The following is an 11,021-nucleotide window of genomic DNA, read 5'->3' on the forward strand; positions in this document are numbered from 1 at the left end:
GGGCATGCAGTGGGTGTCAAAAAAGGGGGTGAATACAATAAAATACACAGAGTAGAACACAAGTAATCCTCAATACAATATAACAGAAATGCAATAAAAATATTAAAGAACAGAGCAGAATTCAGCAGTAGATGATATCACATGATACGATTTAGATTTGCTCCGCCATCAAGCTGCCTCCCCCTATTGGCCATTCCACAGTTGAGTCAGTGCTGGGCCAGCCAATCCGATGAAAGGACCCCTCTACCCCAGGACTCCTGTGACTTTACCTTAGGCAGGCCAAACAACTTGGCAGGTGGGCAGTGGCACCACGCGCCACATTTGAGTACCAAGAAGAGAAACAAATAAGTGAGGGTTAGGAACAAATTCTTATTAATCCTTCAATAACTATATTGTCCCTCGATGTTGCCTTTATTTTCTCACAATAGCACTACTTATATGCTTAGACACCTGTGTGTAATTCTCAAATTTTTCAGGATGCTGACAGTTTCATAGAAAGTCCAGAACGGTCTTCTCGACTTACTTTGCTGCCATACTGGGTGTTCACAATGCTGACGACACCTGCTCTTCAGTACTGTGATCACCAGGATTATAAAGCACTAAAAGTCATAGAAGACATTCTGGGAACACAGCAATCACTTCGCAATACGACAGCACCCCACAACCTACAAAATGGAAATGACGTCCGCCATATTTTTGCTATGAAATGCTTCTTTGAAAATGCTGGGAAGATGTTTAAAAATGGCAAAATAAAGTTTCTAAATGACATAAAATAAAACTTGTAAAACTGGAAATCTACAAAACTCAAGAATGAATGGGCACTAAAAATAAAAAGGTTAAAAAGTGATAAATTAGTGACGTTTGCGATGAACTATGATGAATACGTTATGAGTGGGCAGATTTCCTAAGGACAGTGAAATCTATATGGCTGAACTGATCAATGTTAAATGTTAAAGTGAAAGCTTTACACATTGCATGATTAAATGTAATTTTTTATATCCAGTGAGGGTTCTGAAGCTATGAAGTTCCCATTGTGAGACAAACGTAGAAGACACAGCCTTTCATTTGCAGCCTTTGAAACAAACTAGCAGAGAGTTGGGTTAAATAATGTCTGGGCCGTGTCGATTACAAGCAGAAATGCTACACTTCAACTGAGCAACACTCATGTAAGGCCAAATCTGAAATAAAGTGTGCAGCTTTGATCTCCATGATGTATAAAGCATTTTAAACACTGCAGAAAGTACAGGCAACAGCAGCTGGGCTGATCCGAGGCAAGCAGGTAATAAGCTTGAAGAAGATGACTGAAACGTGTTCAGCGATTTTTGCTCCATTATTGATTGTATTGTCCTCTGTTCTGTCCACAGAGAAAAGGCTGCATCTCCATTAATGTACAAAAATGGAACAGAATTATCTGGCAGTTCTGAAGAATCAAGAGATGCACTGGAAATATGAATAAGTGACCTCCAAAGAGGAGAGTAATGGCAAGTGATGTGTCGGGTGGTGTCAAGGCCTGTATTGCCACTGCAGTAGTTGCTTTTCTGTTTAATTTGTTTCTCAGTGTTACTGCAGTGTGGACTTTCAGATTTTAGCAGACAAAGAAAAAGCGCAGTAGCACTCAAAGGCTGACCAAGAAGCAGATCTAAAGATTGCAAATGATCAATTGTATGTGCCAATCAGAAGGAAGAACATAACGCATACAGTTAAGCGATTGGCTACTGTACTTTGCATAAAGCCAATTAACGGAGCCCTGACAAGCTGAAGCTCACCCATGGATGATCCGAGTGACTGCCTGAACTTGTAAATGCTGTGCCAGGTGCACGACTCCCCCACTTCACAGAGCAGGCAAGGGGGGCAACTTAAAAAGCCAAAGGTGGTTGATACCAGTTTCCTTCTTTTGCTGATAACTGGAAGTGTTGGCCATGCACGTTAAAGACACATTTACTCAGGATCTCTTGGGTCATATCCATCCTCTGAGAAAGAGGTGGGGTAGGTCATTAAGGTGCTAGCACCCTTCTTCTGCTACAAGGAAATTTTCTTTCCATGTATACCATGGAGAGCAAAAAAGTTGTGGACATTAAGGAAGAAGACTGTGAATGGGAATCTGTGCAACATGAGATGAAGATTTCTGCCAATGAGGAAGAGCAGGGTTGTGAATGGGGACGAGTAACCATTAAAGAAGAGTCTAAACCGACATGTGATGCCACTAATCTGCAAAAACATGAAATTGTACACCATGCCAAGGCAAAAGACCTTAAATCAGAGTCTATCTCTCAGCATGTGTATCCAGAGGAGGAAGTTACCAGAACAGGCATCACAAAAAGTGAACTTCACTTCCTCCAGAATCATTCTGGCCAGGTGAAGACCGAACCTTTCGATTATAAAATGAAGGTGACTGAGAATACGTCACGCCATGAAGGTAAGAGCTGAAACAAAAATGGTGTGATAAACCTAAAGGGTCAGCTCCCTATATTTAATGGAACACAGGAATTATTGCTTGTTTTGATTTATGAATTCTGAACTGAACAGTTAAAGGGTGCTACAGACACTTAATCATATAGGCATAAGTTTTAACTGAATAAGTTTTAAAATAAATTTAAATATCACTCCCTAAAATGACTTTGCAGTTTCAAACAATGCAGACAGGTGTCAGCGTACGGCAGGGCCACAGATATAAATGAGCACATAAAAGCCAAAATGTTTCTTTTCAACCGAACTACAGTTTTCATCTAGAAACATCTATTTATTACTTATGAATGAAGCAGAGTAGTTTTGACATGGATGAATATGGAAATAGGCATGACTGACAGTGAGCTATAATACAGTACAGTAGGTACTATGTCACCATTTTGCAAACAATTCTGCCTTTGTGTGCGCCTATCAGTGAATGTAACCATTGAGCTGCATAAAAAATGTCCCAAACTGCTCCGACACTGTGGAAGTCAGAGAAAATTTTTCGTTAACGGTGTCAAGAGATGAAGCAAAGCCAAAACTACTGTTTGTGTGAGGGTCGAAACCAAAGGGAGAAAAAAGAGATCTCTCAAAAAAAAACCAGAGCATGCTAAACGACACATCAGAAGTGACTAGTCAGAAGTTGACTCCAAAAAAAAAAACATTAAGGGAAATGTGCAGAAAAATGACACACCAAACGTTAAGTTGATCCAAGCCTAGTTTAGAAAGCAACACCTTGGGTTAAACATTTATCCAATCAACATTGATGATATGACACACCGTAGAAATCCTGGGAAGTCCACCAGGCAATGGCTATGTGAGACTTGCAAAACACTGGTGCTTGCAAGAATCCAATGTGACGTCACTAGAAGACGATAAAAAATTGTAAGTCTTTCAAGTCAGCAAACAAAATAAAAATTGCTAAAATCAATTCCCTTAAGGTCAAAAACCCCAGGGTAGACACACAAAAGTCCAAAAACACTTGGTTTAAAAAAGGAAGAATAAATAAAATACATCAATCACATCAATATTTTTTTTTTTAACATTTAGAAAATTATTCCAGGTTTTCAACCATTTTTAACCTACAGGAAAAACACCAATAAAATCAAAATACCAGGGTTAACATTCTGAGCTGAAACAAACCAAAAAGTATTAAGCCACTGTATGATAGATGATCATCTGTTGTCAGTTCTTCTCTCAGAACCTCTAAAGTTTTTATGAATTTGTGCATTTATGTATTTCTGCAGATTTACAAGAAAGCAGGATCTTCTCTCCATTTTCGTTTCTTGATGCTTCTCTTAACTGTAGACCAGGGCAAAATGAAAGTGTGAAAAAACTGACATCTGAAAGAGGGATTTCATTAGCGGAATCGTTGCCATGTAGTTCTCTGCCTGATGCAGTAAACACTCAGCAAATGGTGCATTGTACAAATTCAGCAGCAGTGCATGTCTGCCAAGAAAAGAGAAGAACTTCTAAACAAAAATCTAAAACCAAATCTAAGTGGAGCCGTACAGAACAGAAGCCATATGGCTGCTCTGAGTGTAGCAAATGGTTTTCTGACAAACGCAGTCTTCACTTCCACTCAAAAATTCACACAGGAGAGAAACCATATTGTTGCTCTGACTGTGGCAAGCGATTTACCTTCAGCACCAGTCTTCAGACACACAAGAGAATTCACACTGGAGAGAAGCCATATGCTTGTTCTGAATGTGGGAAAACAGTTCTCACAAATAGGTAATCTTCAGGCTCACAAAAGAATTCACACAGGAGAAAAGCCTTATAACTGTAGTGACTGTGGCAAACAATTCTCACGAGTAGGCCATCTTCAAACTCACAAAAGAATTCACACAGGAGAGAAGCCATATTCATGTTCTGAGTGTGGCAAAGGATTCTCTGCCAAACGAACTCTTCAAACCCACACAAGAATTCACACTGGAGAAAAGCCATATAGCTGTTTTGAATGTGGAAAGCGATTTGTCACCGATAGCAGTCTTCATACCCACAGGAGAACTCATACTGGAGAGAAGCCATATTGTTGTTCTGAATGTGGCAAAGGATTCACCTCCAATAGTGCTCTTCATAAACATACAAGAATTCACAGTGGAGAAAAGCCATATTGCTGTTCTGACTGTGGTAAACGATTCTTGCGGTTAGGCAATCTTCAGACTCACAGAAGAATTCATACCGGAGAGAAGCCATATTGCTGTTCTGAATGTGGAAAACAATTCTCACGAATAGCTCATGTCCATACCCACAGAAGAATTCACACTGGAGAAAAGCCTTATTGCTGTTCTAACTGTGGCAAACGGTTCACCTTCAGCAGCAGTCTTCAGACACACACAAGAATTCACACTGGAGAAAAGCCATATTGTTGTTCTCAGTGTAGCAAACGATTCTCCTGTAGTACTTCTCTTCAGACCCACAAAAGAATTCACACTGGAGAAAAGCCTTTTTGCTGCTCTCAATGTGGCAAGGGATTCTCTGACAAGGGAAGTCTTCAGACCCACACTAGAATTCACACTGGAGAGAAGCCATATTGTTGTACTGACTGTGGCAAACGATTCACCACCAATAGTAACCTTCACACGCACAGAAGAACTCATGCTGGAAGTCATGCTGTTCTTGTTTAGTACCCAGAAATTCAATGTGAGAAAAAGCAAATAAGGAACAAAACAAGCAAGATTGTGCCAATTGCTGATAATCCACAAGATTGATTAAATAAGTCTAGGCTTATCTTGATATACCACTCATTACTGATGTGAACTGCAAAAGGAGACATTACTGGCAACAATGTAAGTTCTAGGCTGAGCACAAATTGCCTAGACACAATGAGAAAAGTTCATCCCTGATATACAACAAGCAAGACTAGTAGTAGGGAAAAAATAAAAGTACAAACACACACCAGAAAAATGGAATACTTAAAAAACTAAGAACATGCACAGTGATTCAGGAAATGAAAGAAAGACTACTGGGCCTCCTCATGCTGAACAAGTAAAAATAAAGTTAGCCTCAAAAGGAACTTACAGTTCGTGGGACTCAAAAATGAGCAGAATAACTCATCACTTTAGTTTTAAATTAGACTATAAATGTTTGTAAAGAAAATTTAAGAAAACTCCAAAACACCTTACATAAAGAGAAGAGAAAAAAAAAAAAACAATAAAGAATCTATACAAGGAAGTGGTATTGATTTAGCAATAGAAGACTGAGGTCACCTAAAATCTAAAACAAAATTGAACAGCTATATTGATTAGATCAAGGTGGCATTGCCTTCTTCTCTGTGGCATGGGTTGTAAGATTTTTTTCAGCAAGGGGAACTGCTGCCTCCTTTTATTAACACTTAACATCAAAAGTCAGTTTAACCAGAATGCAATACGGGATCTCTGTTTGGAATGCACTTTCTACAGCTACAAGCTGATAATGCTGCATCAGTCATAGCTGAAGGAGATTGGTAATGACTTGGAGATGCCTACATGTTGTACGGGTCAGTAAAAATAACTGAACCACTGCCAACCTTGATGGACACAATTTTACAGCAATTATAAAGCAAATGGTTGGGTTTGCATTCGCCTAAGAAACTAATGGCGACATGTCCACTCTTTCCTTTATTACCCACTATAAGCACAAATTTTGGAATTTCTACCCCTTCCTTCTTTAACTTCTGCTCTACAGCAGGACTTTCCCATTGCACATACTGTAGTTTCATTGTAACAAAGGCTTGAGCAATTTTTATACTCTAAACCAGGTGGAGGAACACAAGACCTGAAGACCATGATTAAGGGAGTTGAACATGGGCGTTACTTTTATTGCAGGCTCACTAAAGAACAGCGAGTTACACAAGTAACTGAGAGAACATATGTAAAGCAATTTGTCCATCTTGCTGAAGAATGGACTCAAGCCATCAACCACTCCATGCTAACAAAGGAGGATCACCGTGTGTGAAACGTCAAAGATTAACTACTGTATAGTGCAGCCAGCAACCAGAAGGTGTGATTAAAGCTTAGAGAGTGAAAGGAAGACAAAGTGTGCTCAGCAGACTTGTCAGTGGAAGCTGTCTGTGATTACTGGGGAAATCGGGACTAACCATCATCACCTCCATCAGTTAAGAGGACTGGAGTCAAGTAACTTGGATTCTAAAACTGCATTGTTTTAAACTTTGTAGTGGTTGTAAAAGCAGAAAATGTATTCAGATATGTATTTCTGCTTCACAGCATTACCTGTAACTTCAAGTAATAACCTGTGTGAGGAATAAGCCTTTATTTTTTATAATGTTCTCCTTCTAAATCCAAAGGAAGACTAAACTAACCCTGCATTTTGTTCATAGCACAGTCACTTTCTCATAGAGATGCAGTAGTGAGTAAGCAACTGCAGGGAAGCTGTGAGGACAGTCAACACCACGGTCAAAGCACAGATGCAGAGGATTTAAAAGGACTCAGAGACGGGAACTCTTATGAAAGCATTTAAAGGTCAGTCCTGAGTGAAGAAGGTTTCTTTGGGAAATTCTATAGACAAGAATTTGAACAAAGACAATATATGCATAAGTTTGGACAACCTTCTGTAGGACAGAGGAAGATAAATGTAAACCAACTTGTATTTCTCTTTTGCTTATTGTTCATTGCCTGTATATACTTGTATATATCCATCTTTTATTATCCTTATGTTATGAATAAATTGTATTATTTTCTTTATTGTAGCAAGCATGCCTGGTTTATTTGTTATAAAGCAGTCTATTGTTATATTCAACATAAACAGATAAAGTGAAGTTTTATTTGTGTACAATTTATGAAACAGGCCTGTGCACAAAAGGTTTGGCAATGGTGGCTCAAGGGCACTCCTCCTTTTTGTTGCAACAACAACATTTATTTATATAGCACATTTTCATACAAACAGTAGCTCAAAGTGATAATAAAGAATAGAAAAATAAAGGACACAATAAGAAAACAAAATAAATCAACATTAATTAACATAGAATAAGAGTAAGGTCCAATGGCCAGGGGGGACAGAAAAAACAAAAAAAATCCAGACGGCTGGAGAAAAAATAAAATCTGTAGGGATTCCAGACCATGAGACCGCCCAGTCCCCTCTGGGCATTCTACCTAACATAAATGAAACAGTCCTCTTTGGATTTAGGGTTCTCATGGAAGGGCTTGATGATGATGATGATGGTCACGTAGACTTCTGACTTTTAATCCGTCCATCATTGTTGGAGCATCATGATGCTTTGAGTAGGTGGAGGTGGCGCAGGCCACCACCACAAAGAAACTGGAAAAAGAAACCGAAAAAGAGAGTAGGGGTCAGTACGGATTTTAGAGCCACCATGAATAGTTATTTTGAAGAATTGAACATACAGAGTATCAGGATTAAATTAAGTTAAAGTGAAGTTATAAAAAGGCCATGTTACAGTAATGTGTTTTCAGCAGTGTTTTAAACTGCTCTACTGTATCAGCCTGGCGAATTCCTCTTGGCAGGCTATTTCAGATTTTAGGTGCATAGCAGCAGAAGGCCGCCTCACCACTTCTTTTAAGTTTTGTTCTTGGAATTCTAAGGAGACACTCATTTGAAGATCTAAGGTTACGATTTGGAATATAAGGTGTCAGACATTCCGATATATAAGATGGGGCGAGATTATTTAAGGCTTTATAAACCATAAGCAGAATTTTAAAGTCAATCTTGAATGACACAGGTAACCAGTGTAGTGACATCAAAACTGGAGAAATGTATTCGGATTTTCTTTTCCTAGTTAGGATTCTAGCAGCTGCATTCTGCACTCGTTGCAAGTGATTTATGTCTTTTTTGGGTAGTCCTGAGAGGAGTGCGTTACAGTAATCTAGTCGACTGAAAACAAACGAGTGAACTAATTTCTCAGCATCTTTCAGTGATATAAGCGGTCTAACTTTACTTATGTTTCTTAAGTGAAAAAATGCTGTCCTAGTGATCTGATTAATATGCGATTTAAAATTCAGATTACAGTCAACAATCACCCCTAAGCTTTTTACCTCCGTCTTGACTTTTAATCCTAATGTATCCAGTTTATTTCTAATAGCCTCATTGTATCCATTATTGCTAATCACTAAGATTTCAGTTTTCTCTTTATTTAACTTGAGAAAATTACTATTCATCCATTCTGAGATACAAGTCAGACATTGTGCATTGTTGCAAGAAGCTATAAAAGCAGTGATAAGCAACACACTTTGTTAAAGCAAGGTAGGCCACTGTTTACTGTCCCTTATGGAAATACAATGTGGTCTATGATGATTATTGCTATTAATTCCACACAAAAATATGTAATAAACATGGTAGGGCTGATTGGATTTTTTTTTTATATGATGTCATGACATACAAGGTACTCGTAATGTCTTTGCACAAGCCATACACACTGACATTGATTATCACATTGGCTTTGTTAGAGTTTTTAGCATGTCACACATGCATGTCTGTGGACTGCTCTCTGGGCTCATCACAGGTATGTAATACCGCGTCGGGTTTAGAGGGGGTGTTGGTGCTGTCTCTTGTTCACAGAGAAGACACTCAGTGAGGGCAGATGACTTCTCCCCTTCAGGTATCTAAGCTATAAATCCCTGCAGCTGACGGGAGAAGAAGTTTAGTCCTGCACCAAACCCAAGACAGGACAGAGTTACTTTCTGAGAGCTTTGTTATTATCTAGCCTGACAGTGATATTTTGTAGACGTTTTGACGGATGACGGCCAGTGCCATTACCCAACTAGGACGACTCTGTAATGGAAGGACAGGGGGAGATGATTTATGAAGGCCACTAACTCCCACAAAAAAAACAGTCCCCTCGGAGTCCCACAGGGCTTTATGGGATTTGGTATTGCTCGGCTCAGCCCTGTTGGATTCCAGGGGTGCCGCCAGGGGGAACTATGGCAGCTGCAGAGCCCTAATTTGAGTTTCCGCCACACTTGGGAGTGATTCCAGATTTCCCTAATGAGCAAGTTGGAATTCTCCTGGGTTTGTCTTAAAAGGAGACAACCAACTCACAGAAGGAAGCCACAGTGGGAACTGAGAGCACCCCAAGGAAGAAGGAAGGGACTAAGTCTTGCATATTTTGGAGCTGTACTGTGCTCTTCTCTGGGGAGCGAGAAAAATGGCGCTTCCCCAACTCTGAATAAAAGTGTGCTGCACTTGTGTCTCTGCCTGTCTGTGTTGGGAGACAGCGGCTGTAAGCACCCCGGGCTATCACAACACTTCCTGTTGACAATAGCCGCCCTAATTTTTATTTGTTCTAAAGAAGTTTTTTTTTTTTTTGTTGGAATTAAATGGGGACGACTGGTTTGGCACCCCCAACAGTTTCCAATGGCGACTTGCAGTTCCTTTACTCCATGACAAGCAATTCCGCACTATTAGTGATTTATGAAATAACTATTTTCATACTGTGGTGGGCTGTGGGGTGTTATGGGTCCACAGCTCGTTGAGCAAAAGGCCATTCATTTTAAATAGATAATCACCACACCCGAGGCAGCTTCGTGAGGGGGGCGTTGTTGTAGCGAGCCGCGGGCAGTCGTCGATGTGGGCGTTTCTCACCGTGTGCACAGGTGAGGAACTGCCCACATTCGTGATTGCTCCCGTGGCTAATGCTGCAGCTGCTGTGGCCCTCATCATTTTAAAAAGAAGCGCGAGTCGGTTTTAAAGGGAAAGGAAACGATCGGAGAGAAAAAGGAAAGGAAAGAGGACGGAGGTTACAGGGAGCGAGGAGCATGCGGTGCAAGAGAGACAGACACGCGGTGCGTGCGTGTGGTGAGCGCGCGATCGAGCGCCCTAGGGCAGCTGTATGGAAGCTGGGTGTTAGGCCAACACCTAGACGTTTGAGTTGAGGTTGCTCCCGCTGAGTGAGCAGGTAGCGGGAGTGCCTAGAGGAAAGCGACGAGCCGCAGAAGGCCGTGGAAAGGCAGCGGAAGTCGGGAGGCTTGGTGGTGGAGTTCCCAATGTGAGCGTCCTGGCTATTGGGGTAATCAAGTCTCGGGGACTGGGATGAGTGCCTGACCGAAGCCAGGGATCGGGAGGTCTCCAGTCTCGGGTGTGTTGTAGGAGGGCAGCTGCAGAGAGCGTCTTGCCTGCTGCTTGGCCCAAACGGGATAAGCAGGTGAGACGCTAACAGAAAAGCACCGGATTTGTTGTTGGTTTTTAAGACTGCTTCCTAAAAAGATTTTAACCTCTCGTTTTTAAGGATGTGTTTGTTTTTCTATTTATTGATTTTTAACCTCCACGTGTTCTTTTTATGGGTTATTTATTTAATGAACTGTGAAGAACTGCACTATTTATGGAACACTGTTTTTGTTGGTTTTTAATAAAATCACTGTTACACTTTCTGCCTTCCCCTTGCTCAGTAATTTGCCTCCATTGACTAGCTCACTCGGCAACATTATCGACGGTGTTGGGTTCAAGGGTTCCCAAAATCAGATGGGAGTGTGGAGCCAGAACCCACATCGTCACAGGCTGGCGCTCTGCCCTGGGTTTGTTTCCTGCCTTGCGCCCTGTGTTGGCTGGGATTGGCTCCAGCAGACCCCCGTGACCCTGTAGTTAGGATGTAGCAGGTTGGATAACGGATGGATGGATGT

At 40.8% G+C, this 11,021-nt stretch overlaps 1 pseudogene; it reads left to right on the plus strand.

The window, feature by feature from the left end:
* LOC120533235 overlaps positions 1 to 7,069 on the plus strand; it is a 40,019-nt pseudogene extending 32,950 nt beyond the window's left edge.
* The last annotated feature ends 3,952 nt before the right edge of the window (positions 7,070 to 11,021 follow it).

The sequence above is a fragment of the Polypterus senegalus genome, chromosome 8 (assembly GCF_016835505.1).
Source record: "Polypterus senegalus isolate Bchr_013 chromosome 8, ASM1683550v1, whole genome shotgun sequence".
Lineage (NCBI taxonomy): Eukaryota > Metazoa > Chordata > Cladistia > Polypteriformes > Polypteridae > Polypterus > Polypterus senegalus.